Source organism: Protopterus annectens, chromosome 8.part0 (genome assembly GCF_019279795.1).
Source record: "Protopterus annectens isolate FY-2018-M chromosome 8.part0, PAN1.0, whole genome shotgun sequence".
NCBI lineage: Eukaryota > Metazoa > Chordata > Ceratodontiformes > Protopteridae > Protopterus > Protopterus annectens.
The window spans coordinates 991,369,068-991,391,415 of NC_056741.1; the positions used below are offsets into that span (position 1 = coordinate 991,369,068).

Genomic DNA, 22,348 nt, shown 5'->3' on the forward strand with positions numbered 1-22,348 from the left:
TGATGTATGTTGAGTTTATTGATATATTCTGATATCCCAATATATTTTAATAACTAAAGAAAACTATTAGTAGTAATGTTATTATAGCGAATATAGATTAATTGATTATTTTTATAAGGATACTTTCTTGTATGTATTTCCACTTAACAGAATAATTGTATTAGTCTTAGAAATAATTGTTTGTGTAATGGCTGAAGTAGAATATAGGCCTATATCTGGTAACTATATTCCTCCATAGGTGCAACTTCGTTGCTGATATTTGAGTGCTATCCTAGGTCTGTTGTGATGATATTGAAAGCTCTTATATGTTGTTTAAGAATGCAGAGGGCTAAAGATTATATTTTATATAGTATTTTTGTTAACATTCCCCCTAATTCTTAAAAGCTTGCATGGCTTGCATGATTAGTTTAAGAAACAATTTTGCCAATATGGCGGCCGAGCGATCCATGTACATGCCCGTTTAATGATGCCCGAGTGTTCTAGCACTAGTGCTGCATGTTCCAATCACCCATATGAAAATTACCCCATATGCTGGTAAAAAACATGCAAATGAGTTAAATCTGCCATTCAGGAAGCAGGAATCAGGTTGTGCAGGACTAGCGTAATATGCAGAAATGTACTCTGTTAGTAACGGAGTATGATACTGCAAAATCCAAAATGGGGACATGACAACCCCAAATAAAGGCTGCATATTATTGAGGAAGCATGCCAATAGCCAAGTAGAAGGCCATTGGCATTGCAAACAATGCAAAATGTACAAAATACAACTTTTATTATATGTCCACCAATCACGGCTGTTGAAAAGTGGGGAATTAAGAAAATAAACCTAGAAAAAGCAGTCTAACTAAAATCAGTATTCAGCCATGCAAGTCAATGGCAGGTAAAAGACAACCTGGCCAGTGAATAATGGTTGCTAAGGGGGGAGGCACAGTGTGACACATGTAACTATGCATTAGCAGGCAATCCTATGCAAATGAGGGGAAGGATAGTGAATCCCATTTTTCCCCAGCATGTGAGTGAGGTCCCAACAGTGTAAGAGTATGAATAGCTGAGTGCAAGACTAGGTGGTAGGTGACATCATGGGTGGGTGTGTCAGGCATACTGTAAACAGATTGGAGCCCTGTGGCTCGGGCATGCTCCCAGCTTAGCACGGCCAAGTTAGGAGGTGTATCTAAACCTGCCCAGCACTCTTTACAAAGTGTAAGCGGGTGTGCGCGCGATGCAACAGGATGTACAGGAAGAGAAAAGAAGTTAAACCAGGAAACAGCAGCAGTGTGCACATCTGAGTACTCTGTTTGCACGGCGTGGCCCCGGCCCCAAACAGAAGGGCAATGGGAAGGAAAATCAGCAGTAGGAAGGTAATCAAGGAGAACCAACATATCTGGCAGATGAAATGTATCAGAGGCAGCCAATTACACAGGCAGCAGCCCAGCCCAGAACACTACTATAAACTAAGCAAACACCTTCCCCACTGTTTTTCCCGCACTCCACACCAATGGTGTATACAAGTGAGGAAATGTTCACAAACAAACCTACAAAATGAGAAGGGTTGCTGCAGGTAACATAGAACAACATGTGCAAGAGGCTGAAGGTGGTGATGATGTGCATGCTGCCAAACAACCCACAGTGAGGAGACAGAGAAGAGTGTACAGACCCTGGGTAACCTACCAGGGGCTATATGAGCTGGAGATACTGGAGCACTATAGGGTGGACAGAGACCTCCTACAGGATGTAGTAGAGCTGTGCCAGCCACATCTGATACACCAAACTGAATGAGGGGAACCCATCCCAGTGGATACCAAGGTATGTGTAGGCCTAGGTATACTATCCACAGGTACCTCCCAAAGCACAACTGGGGATAACATGAGGATCTCACAGGCATCAGCATCCAGAGTGTTCCACCAGTTCCTGGATGCCATGTCAGCACATGCCAGTGAGCATGTATATTTCCTCAACACCCGTGAGGTGTTGACCAGCAATATGCATCTCTTCCACCAAATAGCAGAATACCCTGGGATAGTGGGTGCTATAGACTGCATGCACATATGCATCAAAACACCAACCGGTGAGCAGGGTAAGGCCTACATCAACTGCAGGGGCATCCCCTCCATCAACTGCCAGGTCGTATGTGATGCCCAGGGCATTATAATGAATGTGTGTGCTGGCTGCCCTGGAAGCTATGATGATTCCCACATATGGCATCTGATGCAGCTGTACAAGAGAATTGCCAATGAGGACATCCCCTATGGTCACCTTTTGTGGGATGCTGGGTACACACTGGAGCCATGGCTGATGACACCGATCAGAAATGCACACACACCTGAACAACAATGCCATAATGAGGCAGATGCACTGGCCAGACATATAATAGAGCATGTGTTTGGAATACTCAGGTCATGTTTCCAGTGTCTGGACACATCCGGTGGAGCCTTGCAGTATTCACCTGCTACATGTACCCAAATTGTTATGGTATGTGCAATGCTACACAATATGATCCTGTGGAAACAGCTGCAGCAGGAACAGCATGGGGCAGAGCCACACAGCCCCCCACCAATGCCAAGGCCTGCACAGAGTGACCCGGAAGAGGAAGAACCTGAGTCTGCCCCAGTAGGTAGAATGTGGCGTACCCAGTAGGCCTTGGCCTTGGCGAAGAGGCAACGCATAGCACATGCACTGACACAGTAGGGTCCCAGGGAATGGCACCTTTCTCCAACTTGCACATACAGTAAAAGAGATGCCAAACATTACACCCCCTGTGCTCAACCATGTATAAGGAGTGTACTATGTGCATCCGGCATAGGTACCCCTCCAGCACCATCCACAAGTCTGGCACATTCACAAGGTAAGTCAGTCAACCTACCAATTGCCAAATGGAGTAGAATGTGTTGTCACCTGTAGCTATGGTATGGATGTGAGCATGCAAGAGAATTGGGCAGCTGAATGTTGAGGCAGCAGGCAGTAGACACCCATAGTGGCACCCTGACATGTGTAACACATACTGGAGTCACCATAGTAGCCAGTACTACACAGGGTGACAAAAGCCACTGCATGAAATGTGCTGTGCGAAATGTGTGTCCATTTTCCCACACATGCCAGTCAGGACAGTTTACATACCCAACACCAGTTTCAGCCAGCAGGACAGGTGGACACAAACCCAAACAGGGCCTGTGCCATGGCCCCAGAATGATGGCTAGGGTTAACCCCACCCCCAGGCCTACATAGACAGACCACAGCAGGCCAGGCAGTGGGATGCCAGTTCTGAAGGGTAGGACATCAGACAATAATACGTAGGGCAACCAAAGCCACGATCTGTAGTACACAGATGTGCCTCTAGATAGCATGAAAGTTAGCAATACAGAATGAAATGGAGTGCATGACATACCAGTACAGTCATAGCAAATGTGTACATGTGTCACATGTGCTCCCCCATCCTACATAGCAAAGTAATGACAGTCAGGTGTGCCCCCACTCCCATGTAGACATGTAGAAACAGGTGTGCCCCTACCCCCATTCCATTGTAGAAATGTAGTAAAATTTGCCCCCCCCAATCCAGTGTAGAAAGTAACATGCATGTGTGGGTATAATATGAGTGGAGCAGAGATGCCCAGAGGTGGCCAAGGTAGCAGGATAGGTTGTAGCGTGTGCACAATATGCAGGTCTGTGTGTGTTAGGATGGTGTGTGTTTCATATTGTGTGAGAGTGGTCAGTATGTATGCATGTCGAGGTAAGACCTGGTGGCCATAGCCCAGTACTGTTGATGACAGGGAGAAGTCCTCACACCTGCAGTGCCATGGACAATCCCCACCATTATACCACCTGCTAGAAGTAAGCCAATGTAAATGTATGGTGGTAATATGTGTCACCATCTGAAAGACTGAAATGGCATGGCTGTTGGGTTAGATATACAAGCAGTACACAGGAGGAAGTACTCCAGACATAAAGTATACATTGTATCACTGTGAAATGGAGACACCCTTGGAATTATACATTCAAGTATGCATCACAGCAACCAGTCCCGTAGTAGGGGATACCAGTAATGTCCGCCCGAACAATTGCAGATCACAAAGGAGGTAGGACTGATGTATTGGGAAATAGCTGGTGTACCTGCACATGCCAGCATACCTGGAATGGCCCATGCATATCTGTGTTTCAGATGCAAGCAGTGCCCAGAGCACACATGCACCCAGCTCATGCAAACACCACCCACAGGTACCTCTCTGGCCATATCCCTGCTGTGGGGAATGGATACAGTATGACTCCTCCTGTACATGGCAATGGTGGAAGAATGCAGCAAGCCATGCAGGTGTCCCATGCAGGTGTGTCCCTAACTGTACGTAGCGCCCTGCCAGCATCCACACTACTTAATCAAGACTGATAGAAGGAATGTGCATGAACACCCATCACACCTACCGTGTCACCCCAGGGGAATATACTGTATGGTGGTCTGTGACTGTAGGCCTGGCAGAATGCAATGGCCTCCCACAAATGGCCCACAGAAACACCTAATGCCCCACAGGCCTCTGCCAAAGGCAAGTGTCTCACATGTACTGCCAATGTATGTTAAGTCATGGACACACAAATAACAATATAACATACTCCACATAAGCCACATGCAAGGCCATGTGGACAAATCACAGTAACATGTCCACCATGTCCCACCGCATGAAATGTGGACCAACATTAAGACAGCACTGTGAGCAAGAATGCCCACCTGGCAGTACATGAAGAGAGAAAACATCATTGTGTATAACAGTACACATGTCTGAATATCTCTGCTAACAGCGATACCATGCAGCTGAAGCAGCACAGACACAATCACCTACAGTACACACTATCCCCTGCATAGTTTATCCCCCATATTTCCAAATGATCAAAGGATACCCAGCATAAACACCTTGCTACCTGTAGGTGTACAACACAAAGGTCTGCACTGGAGTACAAACTACCTGGTATTGATCCACACATTCTATACAGAATGGCATACTGGGCATGCTCACACACACAAAGAAAAGGGAATGTCAGTCAACAACATAGTGAAAGATCATACTGGGCATGCTCACACACGTAATCAAACGAAGCCCATGTCTACAAACAACAGTGGACCAGACATATCTTGCAGTCACAGATGTTAGTGCAGACACTCCTCAGTATGCACCACTCATGCTTTTCACACACAGTGATTAGGAATACATGCATATATCCAAGGACAATACACTATAATAAGCCAAATGTACACGTACATAGATGTGTGGGAGAGAGTGACTGTGACAAGGAGCCAGCCATTATGAGGCATGTCTCACTCAGTACACAGCGAAATGACCACAACCACATGATGCTCAGATGTCACTCACTGTAGACAGTAGCCACCGGTATCTGTCAGCATTATGGACTATGTGGTGCAAGTGCTAGCTGTGCAACATGACTGTACAAAGAAGTAGTCATCTAGCAGCTGTATACATGTACCTGTGGAATATAACCCTGTGAGTGGCTGCATGTGGTGTGTCAACCTCTAGATTAATGAGTTATGGCCCATGCCCCCCCATAGCCCCCCCCCCATAGCCCTACTATGGCAGACCCGCTGAGGTCATCCACTTTGAAATACACCCCTGGGAAATGTGTAGTCAAAAAATCTCTGTAGCATGTCCCATAACTGTGTACTGCTATAGAGTGATAGAGTAGCTAGGTAGGTGTTCTAACCCCAGACATGGCAACTTTGTGTGTTTGTAAGTGTGCCTGTGTCTGTGTAGAGAGCAATGCCTTTTACGGTAGGCACACTCAGTACAATTCCCATACTCAATTTTGGCAAGGCTGCTGATGTCACCCACCTGGAAATACACCTCTGGGAAGGTTGTAACCTAGTAATCTCCGTAGCACATCCTGTAACTGCATACTGTTGTAGAGTGATAAAGTAGCTAGGTAGGTGTTCTAACCCCAGACGTGGCAACTGTATGTGTTTTAGTGTGTGCACATCTTTCTGCGTAGATAGCAATGCTTTTTATGGTAGCCACACTCCTTACAATTCCCATACTCAACTTAGGCAAGGCTGCTATGTCACCCACCTAGAAATACACCTCTGGAAAAGTTGTAGCCCCGTAATCTCTGTAGTGTGTCCCATAACTGCATACTGCTGTAGAGTGATAAAGTGGCTAGGTAGGTGTTCTAACCCCAGATGTGACCACTGTGTGAGTCTGTGTGCATGTGTGTGTGTGTGTGTGTGTGTGTGTGTGTGTGTGTGTGTGTGTGTGTGTATATGTGTATATGTGTTAGTGTGCATGTCTGTTTGTGTAGAGAGCAATGCTTTTTACAGTAGCCACACTCCTTACAATTCGCATACTCAACTTAGGCAAGGCTGCTGATGCCACCCACCTACAAATACACTCTGAGAAGGTTGAAGCCCAGTAATCCCCATAGCATGTCCAGTAACTGAGTACTGCTGTAGAGTGATAGAGTAGATAGGTAGGTGTTGTTACTCAGATGTGGCAACTCTGTGTGTGTGTGTTAGCGTGTGTAAGTGTGCATGTCTGTCTGCATAGAGAACAATGCTTTTTACTGTAGCCACACTCCGTACAATTCCCATACTCAACTTTGGCAAGACTGCTGATGTTACCCACCTGGAAATACACTTCAGGGAAGGTTACAGCCCAGTAATCTCCATAGCATGTCAAGTAACTGCATACTGCTTTAGAGCGATAAGTAGCTAGGTAGGTGTTCTAATTCCGGACATGGCAACTGTGTGTGTGTGTGTGTGTGTGTGTGTGTGTGTGTGTGTGTGTGTGTGTGTGTGTGTGTGTGTGTGTGTGTGTGTTAGAGTGCATATCTGTCTGTGTAGAGAACAATGCATTTTAGGGTAGCCACACATATTACAATTCCTATACCTGACTTTGGCAAGGCTGCTGATGTCACCCACCTAGAAATATACCTCTGGGAAGGCTGTTGCCCAGTAATCTCAGTAGCGCATCCTGTTACTGCGTACAGCTAGATTGTGATTTAGATCTGTGGCAGGGTTCCATCCCCACCCGTGGCAGTTCTGGATGTTTTTTGTGTGTCCTTGTCTGTATATGGAACAATGAATTATATGCTAGTCACACGCAGTCCATCTCACATGGCCCACTTTGGCAATCCAGCTGATGTCATTCCTCATGAAAGACAGCTTTGGGGAACGAGTCCCATAGTACTCCCTATGGTGTGTCGTATAAGAGCTCCATGCTGTAGTGTGACATAGACCTCTGTCAGGGGTTCTATACCCACACATGTCTGTCGTGGATGTTTTGTGTGTGCATCACTGTCTGTATAGGGAGCAATGCATTTTAGGATAGTCACCCGCAGTACATTTCAAATGGCCTACTTTGGCAATCCTGTTGATGCCATTCATTGTGGAATACACCCTTGGGGAAGGAGTACTTCAGTAATGTGCATGGTGTGTACTATAACTGCATAGTGCTGAGGTGTACTAAAACTAGTTAGTTAGGGGTTCAACTCTCAGACACATGAGGCATTTGTGTGTTCGTACCTCGTACCCTGTGTAGAGGTGTTTGTGAGCGTGTGACACCTGTGGCCAATGTGGAGTGGGTTTTGTATATTTCTTATATGGTGGCACTACTATAAAGCACAATGTCCACCAGATGTGAAATAGCTGAGAGGCTGGGGTGCAAAGCCATACCCATACATGTGACATCAAGGCCAGGTGATCATATTTAGCAACCCCAGTATTACCCAGAGCACACACTCAACCCATGTGTCATATGCACACACATGCCTAAGCAACAGCCAATATGTGGGTAGTAGACTGCATATTGGCCACTGATAGTAACCATGGAGTGATAACAGTGGGCTACAGTGGGCATTTCCCCTATCCATCTGTCCAATATGTACATGCTGACATTGCACCTCCCCCATGTTCCGCAATGGATGCCTGCACCACCTGTAGTGCCATCACATGTGTCCCACAATGAGCATACCATGCCTGACAACATGCCCTGTATGGACAGCTGCCACTGACACCAGGGAATGCTGTCTGTGTGCTATCAATGTAGGTGCAGGTAAACCTGGTGCCCATTAATGGTCCTTGCCACAGTGGGCAAAGACTCTGACACATATGATGGTACTCTGTGTTCACAACATGGGCCTGACACCCAAGGTACAGTTCCACATGTCACTGTACATGCATGCAGGAAGTTGTGCACATCCCAGACACCGTCCATGTCATGGGGTAAGGAACACATATATGGCAAGCGATGCACAGCATTGGCCACACACAATAATTACCCAGGTGACTGGATGAGGGATACAATGCCCGCCTGTGTGGGCAAGAGTGTAAACTACAGCTCTGAGAAACAATGCAGACCATCATCATGTGGCCTGATGCCAAGGTATACCCTTTGCCTACCCTTGTATAGCCTGCTGCCACAGTCAACCACCACACACCTGTGCAGACGTGCACCCATGTATGTCAGTACTGGCACCTTGTGTATTTGACGGTGTGTTGTATGGTGCGTATGTTCACAGCCACACTCACTATAGCCCCCATGTGCATACAGAAGCATGATGTCAGACACCTCCTCATACCCTTTGCCCATACAACCTCTGTATGACCAGTGTGGTGCATGTGGTACCTGCACAGTGATGTGTTGTGGCAATCCCGCTACTAATGAGTTGTACCCCTGGCCCTGTCAAGTGTGCCAATATGCATGTGTTCCTATGAGAGTGTGGCTGTGTTGATGCTGGCACCTGTTCATGCTGACAGGCACGTGTATGTCACCTACCGTATAGCTACCGTATCTCTGTTGCAGATGTCATGCACCATCACACGTATGCTCTGAGGGCTCCACAACAGGTTAGCCATGTGACGCATCCATTACCTGCATTGAACTGTGAATGCAGTACATAGTTGTCAGGGGTTAGATACCCTATGCTGGTAGGTGTGTGACACTAAGAAGCTACTGTTGTACTCTCCCATCCCTCCATAACATGTCTTTGATTCTATCTGCCTCCCCCACTCCCTCTCTGGTGGATGTGGAGACCTACACCAGCTCTGCCTAGGCAGCAGCATGTGTATTTCAAGTGATGTTCATGATCAGCTAATGGCCTCTGCATGAATCGCAGCCCTCCCCTAGCTGATTGCATGTGGAAAAGCTGTGGTAACATTTCCATAGCCGGTTGCATGGAAACACACTCCAATATCTAGGAACATCATGTTGGTGTTGGCCCTTGTCATTCACTGTGAGCAGGAACTAGATCTGTTGGTTGGAAGCCAGCATCTGCGATGGAATGGGAATTTACCTTTAACAACATACACTGTGGAAACAGGGCAACACACAGGAGAGGGATGTGCCTGACCTGCCTACAGACTTTAAGTGCTGCTATGCTGCATGTGGCGTACTGTTGGGTTAACAGTGTGTGTCTGGATATGTCTTTCCTACATGTCTCCATACCTGCCATCTCAGTTCCATGTTTATGTCGAATCCCCATCTGCAGGGTCATCTGCAGACAGGGCAGTGAGTTGTGCCATTGGTTCCATGTGTTACCAATGGAGCATCTATCTGTGGACTGCAGATGGTAGTGTGAGGAGTGCAGTCTGTAGATGGTGAAAGCCATGACAGTTACAGGCGTCTTACCCCCTCATACGACATATGTTGCCACAAACCCTGTTACAATGGTACATGTATGAGGTTATCACAGCAGCATGTCAATATTGGCCCTGTGTATGTGCTGCCAGCCACTACTCTGCCAACCTGTGTACATATGTTGTGGATGACGTGGTGCGTATGTGCTGTACACCATAATTAGTGTCATCATATCTGCTAACAAGCCAGTGAGATATCAGAGTAACCCACACATTATGAACAGTAGGGGTTATATTTGCTGACATAACCTGGACATTCTGTGGATGTTTGTACAGTCCTACATGTGTGTGGGCATCAGTGTTACAGACAACAAGTAGCAATAACCTCTACATGAAAACCAGCACACTCAGATTAGCTACATATGTGTAGGAGGTTCATGAACTGCAGACAGAGTGTGAGTAGAGCCGTGTTATGCTTTGTATAGTACTGGTGTTACAGGATGTGTGTGTACATACTACTTTACCTTGGAATGCAGTCTGTATGCATAGCCCTCAACTGTCGGCCTATCCTCTTGGTGGCCAGAGGTATGCCTAACATGTGTTGTCTGTCCACCACACAGGTCCTGTGTTTGATATCTAAATGGTAGTGTGTGTGTGGAGTGCTATCAGTACATGACCTATATATCAAGCTCTGCACATATGACATGCTGTGGGGGATGTTCTGAAGTGGGCTGTGAGTATACCATACTGCCATTGCTGCCATCAGTTCATGTCTGTTGTATCCCACACACATATGGTGGGGCTGGGGCCATATATGTGTGGGCATCACCTACACAATACGTCTGTGCTTTATGCACTACAGAGGCCAGTGTAATTAACAGTGGTATATGTCCCTGTAATATTGAGTCTAGCAGGGGAGCACCATAGATGACCTAGGCTGTTAAACATGTAGGGGTATCAGGAGTGAGCTGCCATAACATATCTGGATGCAAAGTGCCGTATACTTCACCTATATGTACAGCACATACATATATTTGATTACTGCAAGCCTACTGCCACCTGCCAGATGGACTGTTCTATTTGTCAGTGTGCATGTGATGGTGTCAGTTATGCCTTGTTATGTCACAGTTACAACCCATGTGGTCACATGACATCTTTATCTCCCACTGCTGTTGTACAGAGTGTAGATAGCGGCTGCTGAGCTATACACCTGCATTACACACTGCTGATTGTTTGGTATCCTGTGGCCCAATCTAAGGACTTGGCCTGGACAGTAATGGTTGGGAACCTTTCCAGACTACTGCATTAGTATACATGTTTCATGGTTGCATTCCTCTGTTTATATGGAGGCCACTGTCTGAACAGCTATATGACATGGCATGTAGAACTGTCATGGTACACAAAGAAAGGTATTACATTTCTGCAAACCTGTGTGTGGAGTTCATCCAATGACATCTCTGTGGGTATATGTTGCAGGCAACAGTCGTCATTTGTATACGTGGCTCATACAGTGTCCAGTTGTTCAGGGGTTAGCTGTTGGCATAGAGGCTGTTCCATACTGTGTGGACCGACTATGTATGTATCCTACTGTACATATATCTGCGTGTGTATGTGTAGTCACATGTATATCCATATATATATATATATATATATATATATATATATATATATATATATATATATATATATATTTAAATATGTGTGTGTGTACATATGTATGTATGTATCTGCATATCTGTGACTGTGTATCTGTATCCTGGGGATGTTGCTGGCTATCACAGTTTACATTTCCTATGGGAGGCAGACTGTACTGCATGATATGTCAACAATACCAGCCTTACATCATGCAGGTGGGATTTTGTACACTCAACTTCCTGTGCCCCTGTCATGTCAGGTCCTGGTTAGGGGATCTGCAACACTTGGTGTTGTATTGCAAGCCAAAAGTGTTTGGCCGTGGGGGGGTTCTTACTTGTACAAGATGTATAGTGTGTGGGGCCTCTCAACCCCAGTAATGGTGCACGTGGACATATGTGTGTTCATTAATCTGCCATTGCTCTCTACGGATGTATGGCCATATGCACTGATATAGATAAATATATATATATATATATATATATATATATATATATATATATATATATATATATATATATATATATATATATATATATATATATATATATATATATATATATATATATATATATATATCTGCTGACATATATGTTACTATGTACTTATAGACCTACAAAGCTGTATATCTTCATACACATATGTAACATGCTGTGTATATGTAGACATATAGGTGCAGACACATATATGTGCCGATGTAGTGATTACCATGTATATATGTCCATATATACATCTATCTATGTATATAGTGTTAGGAAGCTATATCTATATATATATATATATATATATATATATATATATATATATATATATATATATATATATATATATATATATATAAAGAGAGAGAGAGAGAGAGAGATACATACATACATATACAAATATGTTGTAGCATTGTAGATAGCAATATATCAGTTGCATGACAGGACTGGTTGATATGTTTCAGGTATTGGCCTGACTTTCTACAGTTGTAGTGGCCTACTTTTAGACTGTTGTAGCTGTGTTGCAGAGGGTCCTGGGGTCAAGAACTGCATGTGGTGGATATTGCATTGCACAGCATATCTGTTACGGCTGTGGTGGGGGGAAACATAGCAGTCATCACCAGGTTCCCCTCATCTGAGCCCCCACCCCCATCATCTGTGCATAAGGTCAGTTATTTGTGGTGGGAGTTCCAGTTTTTATTCCTATCTGGTGCTGCAATTCACATATCTATATATATATATATATATATATATATATATATATATATATATATATATACATATATATGTATACATATATATATATATATATATATATATATATATATATATATATATATATATAAATATATATATATAAATATATATATATATATATATATATATATATATATATGCATATATTTATATCTAAATATATGTTGTCTTATGTATCCACCCACCTACATACCATTGATGTGATATGATGTATGTGTGAGTCAGACATTTATATGTACCTGTGTATCTCACTACAGATTTACAGATATATGACTGTCCATATGTCCATGCATGACTGGCTCACAATATTGGCCTGCCCCACATTCATCTGGCGACTTGACGTGGATGATGTCAGGCATGTGGTCAGTCAGGAATGCCAATACATTACAGTTGCAGACATCATGTTGTTCAGATTATGTGTATTACAGCAGATCACTGTTTAACTAGCAATGTTTTACAGGTATATGAACAATATTTCTCGTGTCCAGATATGTACCCCACTGTTGTCACACTGCATCCACAATGTTTGCAATAAGAGGTTGAGTGTTGTGATATTAGTAAAATTCCCCTTTTGCAGATTGACTGTGCAGCATGATATATCTGGGAATACATGGGATGTCTGTATATCCAACATGGTGTAGTGTTAATTCACTGTGATTGTGGCATGCAGGGTCCTGGGGTTGGGCCATCCAGTAGCTGTCAATTATGTTGCAGGGTTGAACAAGGGCATTGGGATGCAGGGTGATTAAGGCACTTGTAAGCAGTTGTGAGCATGTTTGCATGATGGTATGCATCACCCATTGCAGGTAACAGCCTGTTACACAGGATTAGCCTCGACATTGCTTACATTGTGTACGCAGTGCTCACCGTCACGCAAACACAGACCTCTGGTTACATATGCCTGCAGGTAGTTTGCATCAGATTTGATGAGCCTGGAAATGTAAACTCACTTACTAGTGCTGACATATGCTTACAACAGCTTAGTGCTGCTTAACCTAACTTCTTCTGTATGCGTTATGATACTGACACCTCACATGTGCATTTCCTGTAGTAATCCTGTTCATGTATATATGTTATTCCGTGGGTTATGCAACATACATATTACCCATAACATGGTTTGCCATGGGAAATGGTATCTCTTAGTACCTTTCCTGTGTCCCCCCTCCTTTCTCGCTGACATCCACAGGCTGGTCCCATTAGAACGGGTTCATCCAACCACTGCACGCCTCGGTCCATAATGTTGTACCCATCATTCCCTCCCCCACCCCCCTTCACCCACCACATCAGTCATCCTTCCTACAGGTTCCAGCCTAATCTAACCACACCACTACACATTGCCCACTCTCCACTTCTCGGGACCCTTTGCATATGTTCTGTCAACCCATGGATCTTCTGGCTTCTCACACATGTCTGCGAACATACATCACCATCTGTGCTTACTTTGTAGGCGTGGTATGTTACTCTGAGGACTCATTTTGGCAGACATTTGCGGTCGTCCCACCAGGGACGGACGTGCATTTGTTTAAAAGTAGACTTAGCAGGGTGACTCCATTTCTCCCACTGGTAGTATCCTGCCAGTAGTCTGGGAGCTAGTGCGGTGCTATGCTTAGTGGTACATATTATTAGATTTTCATGGTAATTGCCCTTTGGCATTGATTTCCCCTTTGCCACTTGCTATATATGTGTTATGTATCCTCGACACATGTGTAGAGACACTGTCTGTGGTCCTGGGAACTTCTACACTTAATTACATTAACACCTTACATCTGGATTTATTGTTGTACTCCAGTTCACATATGTATGTTCTGTAGTCAGTTATGGCAAATATGAATGTATACTGATGCCTTTCACAGGTTCAGTTTGGTTATTCTAGGGTGAGGACATGTTTACTACTACCCCATTCTTCTGTACGTCTGTTATGGCTTGGTGGATAGCTACTGGGACTATGGTATATAGGGTCCTGGGTTCGTGACCTGCATGGCTGTTTATTTTGTTGCCAAGCTAACAAAGGCCATTGGATACAGAGTGATTAAGGCACTGTAAAGCAGTTGTAAGGCCTTACACCTGCTTACTAGTGCGTACATATGCCTACTATTGCCTATTTGTGCTTACACCTGCTTACTAGTGCCTTATTCCATCTGATACTGATACATCACATGTGCATATCTTGCGGCACTCCAATTCATATATTTCAGCTATTTAGTGGGTCTTGCAACAAAAATATTGTTTATAACATGCTTTGATGTGTAAAATAAATTGTGCTACAGTGGGACCCGAACCGAGAATGCCTGCTCATTGGTCGGATGCTCTACCCACTAAACTATTGCTGTTCTGCTTCATCTGCATATTTCTACCATATTGTAATACTCATGTTTCTTTCCCCCAGCCCCCGAGCTCCACTTACACAGCATCCATCCATTCCCCAATTGCTAGCCCAGCCATACCACACTTCCACACATTTCCCTCTCTGCACATGTCGGTACTCCTCCATTATATTGTCTCGACCCAAGCTTCTGCAGGCTCTTCATCCATTTAGTCCATGTACATTCGAGCCTTGCCTTGATCCTCCTATGATACTGGTGGACACACCTATGTGACCCACAAGGTTTGGCTTATCCTGCCAGGGATGGACCTGTTGTTGTGTCACGGGTAGACTTTGCTGGTCTGCACTGTTTCTCCCACTGGTAGCATCCTGCCAGGGGTTCAAGGAGCAGCGGTTTGCTCACACACTGGGCCAGCCTCATCTCCTGGTTCTGCAGAACCAATGCCCCAGGTGTGACATTCTGTGCATGAAGTACACCCTCATGCCCCCACGGTGTGCACTGTTTTTCATTCTTCTCTTCAGTATTATGCACGACTACTGTTCTCACAGTATGTTTGGACAGGTACTGTTCATTGATACACATAGACTACTCAGAATACTGTGATTGAACAATGTGCACATTTGCTGGTATTAATTTACATATCTACATACATTTCCTATACTGTTGAATGACTGTGCTGGATGATATGTTTGTGATAAGAGCAGCTGAATGTGTATCTGCCATGCCTTAGTGGTAGCTCACTTAGACTATAGTGTGCAGGGTGGGGATTTGGGACCTGGGAGTGCAGATTATTTTGTTAATGGGCACAATGAGAGCTGTTGGCTACAGAGGGCCTAAGGCACTATAGAGGAAGTGTGGGTGGGTATGCGCTTGTGTGCACGAAGCTCAGCCTCGCCGACTTCTGGTTATAGTGTCTTACACTGAGTTGACCTCCACATTGCTTAACCAGTGTGGGCATTGCTTACCACCGCCCAAACAAGCATAACCCCGCTTGCTGCTACATACCCACATACTACTTCATGCATTTAGCTCGCATTTGTTGTCTGGGACAATCCAACTGGATGCTTCTCCATTGTCAGTGGTGGCCCAGGGAGTGGAGCTCCACAGTAATCCCCAGCTACACATTACACGTAGTACTGAGGTGTACACATTCATAGAGAGTAACAGATTAACATAGCTATGTACCACATTCTTCATGCTTAGTTCACATTAACATGTCAGTATTATTCATGCTTAGGTCAGGTTTACATGTCAGGTATGACTGTTGACATAGGTCCGTTAAAGGTGAACTGAGATTCCAGTTTAACAGTTCTGGATAGGTTACACTCAGGTATTCAGGTTAGGTTTAGTTATGCCATACCTGTGTGTTAGAGTAGAAGAGAATAGTGAAGGAGTAGATAGGTTGGTAGAGGGGGGGACATTGTAACTGTATAGTAGACCGTTGGAATGACTGGTGGTGGAGCAATAGAGAAGGTATGCAGGATGTTAGGATGTGTATGCAGCCAGGACAGGAGGTGTCGGTTTCACAAGTTCGTGTAGGGGTATACAGTGTTAGTTGGGGTGGGGAATTCACCAGGTGATGAGCATGTGCTGATCCAAGTATGCTTGAGGTGTTCCTTCATGTGTTATTTACATGTGTCGTGTGGGACAGCTGAGGTAATACACGTGGGTAGGGGGTTCCAGATTCTGCCAATATAGTTGGGGAAGAGGGTGTCACCTACTTGTAACTGTGAACAGTAATAGTAATGAAACAGGGGTCGATAGGTAAGTGGTGTTAATGGGGCATAGGGTAAATGTCCAGGGATGTGCAGGTAGGCTGACGGGAAGGTCCACAGGTGGCCATTTCTTCTACAGCAACAGCTGTGTATATACACTGCATTTGGAGGTAGGTTTGGACACTCACATCTCTGGGTGGGGGTGAGGATAACAATAATACCTTGTGATGCCAATTAGTTCAGCTTATATGTCTACAGTGGGTTGTTGCAGCCATGTGTTCTTTGGCATTATTTAGTGGGATTTGCAACAATACATCTGGTTATACCATACTTTGCAATGTAAAATAGACTGTGCTGCAGTGGGACTCATAGCGGGAGTGGCTGCTTGTTGGGTGGTGGCTCTGCCCAATGAACACTATTGCTTACATCCCTGGGGCGATCCAAATAGAACCGCTCCAGCCAACACCTGCATGCCTAGACTCATAGTTACATACCCATAGTCCCCCCCACACCTCTTCTACAACACTCATCCTTACTCTGGGTGCAGGTTGGGTCTAAACACACCACTACACACTGCCCACTCTCCAATTCACAGGACCCATCTCGTACGTTGTCTTGACCCGTGGGTTATCAGGCTTTCCCACCCTTGTAGTCTGGGTACATACACACCCCATCTTGAAAGATCATCGCACGGATATCCTCCTATTACAGGACAATTTTTAGGGTGTCCCGCAAGGGATACTCCTGGTCTATGTTCCAAGATTAGACTTAGCGGGTCCACTGTGTTCTCCCCCTCTGGTTGTATCCTGCCTGTGGTTTGGGGAGCAGTGGATTGTTTACATTGTTTGTGTGTTTGTTTGTATGTTCCCCCTGTCTGGCTGGGGGGGGGGGGTTAATGCTATGTGTTACACGTTTGTTGATTGAGTGCCTCACCCCCATTGGCACGGCCTATGAACATATGCCATTCTTAAGTGCTGTATCATATCATAGCTATATATCTGTGTATGTATATATATATATATATATATATATATATATATATATATATATATATATATATATATATATATATATATATATATATATATATATATATATATATATATATATATATATATATATATATATATATATTGCTGAATATATATCTAACAACATGTGGATGTATGGGTGTCTGCATATGTAGATATCTATATGTTAGTATTTATTTATATATATATATATATATATATATATATATATATATATATATATATATATATATATATATATATATATATATATATATATATATATATATATATATATGTCTATGTATGTATACATTTGTACTACAGAGAGGGAGAGGGAGAGGTATATATCTATTTAGTTATGGGTATATATACACACACACACACACATACCTCTACATATTTAGTTACATATCCTGTAATGTTGACTGGTATTGTTGGAAACTGTGTTTCGTGTGCATACCGGCCAACCTTGTGTGCCATGTTTACTTTGCAATACCTACAACTAAATCCTTAGTGTACACAGAGTAACACGTGAAATCTATTGTTAGTACCAGGGATACATTCGTCCCATGTGGGATAATCCGAACATTGGGTATTCAACCTTCATTTACAGCCAGAGTTATATAGGTACCCATGGCTATGTGCATGGACTACGGCGTGTGCCAGACCTAGGATACTTGGGTCGGGACATCATATGGGATGCGTCCCGAGGAGGAGGAGGTGGTAGCTATGGGCTGGTAACCAGGGTAGGGGTGGTAGCTGCATATGTGCTGAGGGGGGGGAGCAGAACTGTAGGTTATGCATGTATGGGTTGGGGATGGCCTTGGTTGGATGGGCCTGTACTGCTCGGCCCGCCTAGTGGGGGGGGGGGTATGTGATGTGAACATGTGAAACATAACAGAGGGCTAATTTAAATCCCTATTTCAATGACAGATGTGCAGTTCAATGAGCTTAGTAGTGTATTGCAGGGCAGATGTGTTTGGCTGGGTGGGAGTATGCCAATTCATACGTGACATATATTGTTTGGGGCCTCTGAGGCCCATTAATGGTGCAGGTGGACATATATGTTTCTGTTCATCTACCACTGCTATCTACAGATGTCTGGCCATACATACCTCTGTGGGTAAATATATTTTTGCTTGCATATTTCTAACTATGTCCGTATATACCTACGGAGACATATATCTGTGTACATATATGTAACTTGATGTGTATATGTGGACATATAGATGTTGACATATATAAGTGCAGTTATCAGCATTTGCATGTATATCTGCTCATATATTTGTACATATATATATATATATATATATATATATATATATATATATATATATATATATATATCTCTGGATATTTATATATATGTATATATATGTGACTACATCTATAGATATGTTGTATCTGTTTAGATAGTAATATATTTGCATACATATGCCCATACATTCTCTGTACTGTTGCATGACTGGTCTGGGGTTGTGTTACTGACAACATACGATTTCTGCATATCTGGCATGACTTAGTGGTAAATCATTTTGTGTATGGTGTGAATGGTCCTAGGTTTCGGCCTTACAGAAGCTGTTTGTTTTGTTGCTGGGCAGAGGTAAGCACTGCTAACGTCTGGTCACAGTGTCTTACACCCAGTTAGTTTCTCCTTTGCTTAATCTGTGTTGGCAGTGCTTAACCCCATGCAAATTCATGTGCACACGCTTACTAGTGCTTATATATGCTTACTACTGCTTATCTGTACTTACGCCTGCTTACTGCTGCTTATTCATTATGGTACTGACTCTTCCCATATGCATTTCCTGCAGTACTCCTGTTCATAAAAATTGATGTTATTTAATGGGTTTTGCATTACAAATATTGCTTATGCCATGCTTTGCCATATAAAATAGACTGTGCTGTGCTGGGACTCGAAATGGGAATGCCTGCTCATTAGGTGAACGCTCTGCCAACTACACTATTGCTGACATGCTTCATTTGCATATATCGTCCTTGTTTACCTCTTCAGCCTTTTAGGCTGCTTTCACCATGGCTAAGCAATGGGCACACCCGCGCACCTACGCTTAGCTGTACATGGAGCTTTAGACAACAATAAGGGGGGGGGGGGTTCTTCTTTTCATCATTATGTCTTGTTGCTGTTGAACGCATGGGGAACTGTTGGTTGGGATATCTGGGCACCTATGAGCAGTATCGCTCATTTATTTCTACTTTATGCTGTTCAACATTTCAGGGGCATGTTTATTCTTTGGGCTCTGCTCTCAGACACACTCTCTGCACTCATATATGCTCCATGTAAGCCTTGGGGATTGGGCAGTGCACCTTCATTATTATGCATGGCACGCAACCATCCTGCTCCTAAGCGGCCGCTTCCATGCAGGACTAGACTAGTCCTGCACGGAAGATTAGTAAATCCAGGGGATTACCATTTTTATAATTAAAAGTCAGTCTTCTATTGTAAATAAGAATCAATTCCATTTATTAATAAGAGTTTTATTTTTATCTAAACTATCACTATAATTTATATTAATTATATCTTTAATGTTCTTGGTTAATATTATTCCTAAATATTTTATTTTATCATCATTATCTAGAATTTTAAAAATACTTTTTTGCCATGTTAGTAATATTACAGTATATACATAATTTTTTTTTCATTAAATGTGAGTCCTAATCTAGATTGGAATTTTTTGATAGCCATAAAACGAGAATTAAGAGACTTTTTTATCTGCTATTGTCAATAAAATATTATCTGCAAATAAATGTATTTTTGAATTTCGATTATGTCCAAATTGTACACCTTTAATTTCTGAATTTGCTCTTACATAGTTTGCAAAGGATTCTATAACAAAAGTAAATAGTAGAGGTGACAGGGGACAACCTTGTTTCATACCCTTAGTGATGGGAATTGATTGTGAGATGTAAGGGCCTATTTTTTTGTAAGCAAATGATTTATCGTATAAACTTTTTATAAGTTGTTGAAAATGTATTGAAAAGTTACATTCTTGCAATACGAACAAAATATAGTCCCAATTAACTGTGTTAAATGCACTGTTAATATCTAAACTCAGTAATGTCACATCATCCTTTATATTATCAGTGTAGTCAATTATAGTTAAGTCTGTTAATATTATAAGTATTCTTATTTTTTAGTCATTATTAATTAGGTATGGAAGAGATTGTTGAATTCTTCTTGCTATAATAGGCATAAATAATTTATAATCAACATTTAATAACAACATATGCCTGTAAGATGTACATTCTGCTGGATCCTGATCACATTTTTAAAATTGGGAAAATAAGCTTATATTTCCATGAAGGAGAGACTATCATTAAATCTTTAGCTAGTTGAAAAGTATGAAGTGAAATATTTAGTGCATTTTTTGACATTAACTTATAAAGTTCTGATATTATCCCATCATTACCTGGTGCTTTATTAGACTTTAATTTATTTATTTGATTTGTAAGTTCAAGAATTGATATAGGCTTATCAATTATTTTCATATGTTGATCTGTCTATCTATTTTTGGTGTATTTGCTAATAAATACTTTTATTGCTTTTTTGTGAATCCATTACTGGATTAAATTGATTAATTTTAATAAAATGTGTTCTGAACTCTAAGTATATCTTCAATTGCAGTAACTGTTTTTCTTTTTATTCTTAATGTATAGTTCTTTAATGTGATTTGATTATCATTTTAGTTCTAGAAACAATTTAACATAAAGATTTTGGGTTTATTGAGCAATTTGTTAATTTAATCTTTGCCATGTTTATTTTACTTTTATGATTTTGAATTTCTAAATATTTGTTTTATAATGCATTTATTTTTTTAATGAGATATTATTATTAATGATTTTCCAGCTTTAGTTTATTGATTTTTCTTTTGTAAATCTTTTAAATCCTTATCCCATTGCTTCCTTTTCAGTAAATCCCAATTTATAATTTTTCCATTTAAATAGGAATTGAGATCATCCCATATATAAGCTTTTGACATAACCTTTCTGTTAAATTCTAAATACATTTTATCTCTTTGTTCTAAACCATGAATTCTTAACATTTTTCTTCTTTTGTTCTATTTGTTGTATCTTCTGTCTATATGACACTATGATATTCTGACTTTAAACTGAGTGAGTTATATTCAGTGATACAATTAAATCATAAAATAAGTTGGAATATTATTTCTTCTTTTCCACTCCTGTAAACAGTGCATTTGTTACTTATGTCGCAGAAAAAAAGTAGAAAATTGTCTTTGTACCACTCAGCCCCTTACCAAATGCATAAATAAATAAACATAAGTAAAATGTATCTTATTAAAATGTATCTAATTTATCACATTATCTTTAGACATGGAATGTATGTGATTGTTGTAAATAAAAAAAAAACATTATTGCCATTTCATCTTTTTGTAAGAATATTGTATTCAATAGATTTGATATGTTTACTTGCAGATAAAGCTGCAACTCCATCTATTGTTCTTTCTTTAACCCTTGCAACTGGTTATGCTGACTTCATAGTTTTAGATTTGAGCACATCACTTTTGGTTGTGGTATTATCCGGTAATTATGGACACCAGAAATAGTTTCCCAAAGGACTTCTATGCCCATATAGATAAATATAAAGAACTGGGAGTCTCAGCTAGTTCTAAATATAATGGAACTTTTAAAAACTAACCACTCTGATGATCCACTAACAAAAATAAACTTTACAATAATAAAAAAAAATGTTGAACTATACCACCGATATGCAACATGGATTTTGACCAGACCACAGCACCTCTGCTGCATTACTATCATTTATAGACACTGTCAATAAAGCTCACAACTGTAATAAACTTGTTTCTGCAGTCTTTCTACATCTATC

The 22,348-nt window shown here is 42.0% G+C and overlaps 1 long non-coding RNA gene across 1 annotated transcript in view; it reads left to right on the forward strand.

Annotated features, from left to right (window-relative positions):
* Window positions 1-22,348, forward strand: part of LOC122808055 — a 267,159-nt gene that overhangs the window by 134,542 nt on the left and 110,269 nt on the right. The window lies entirely within an intron of this gene.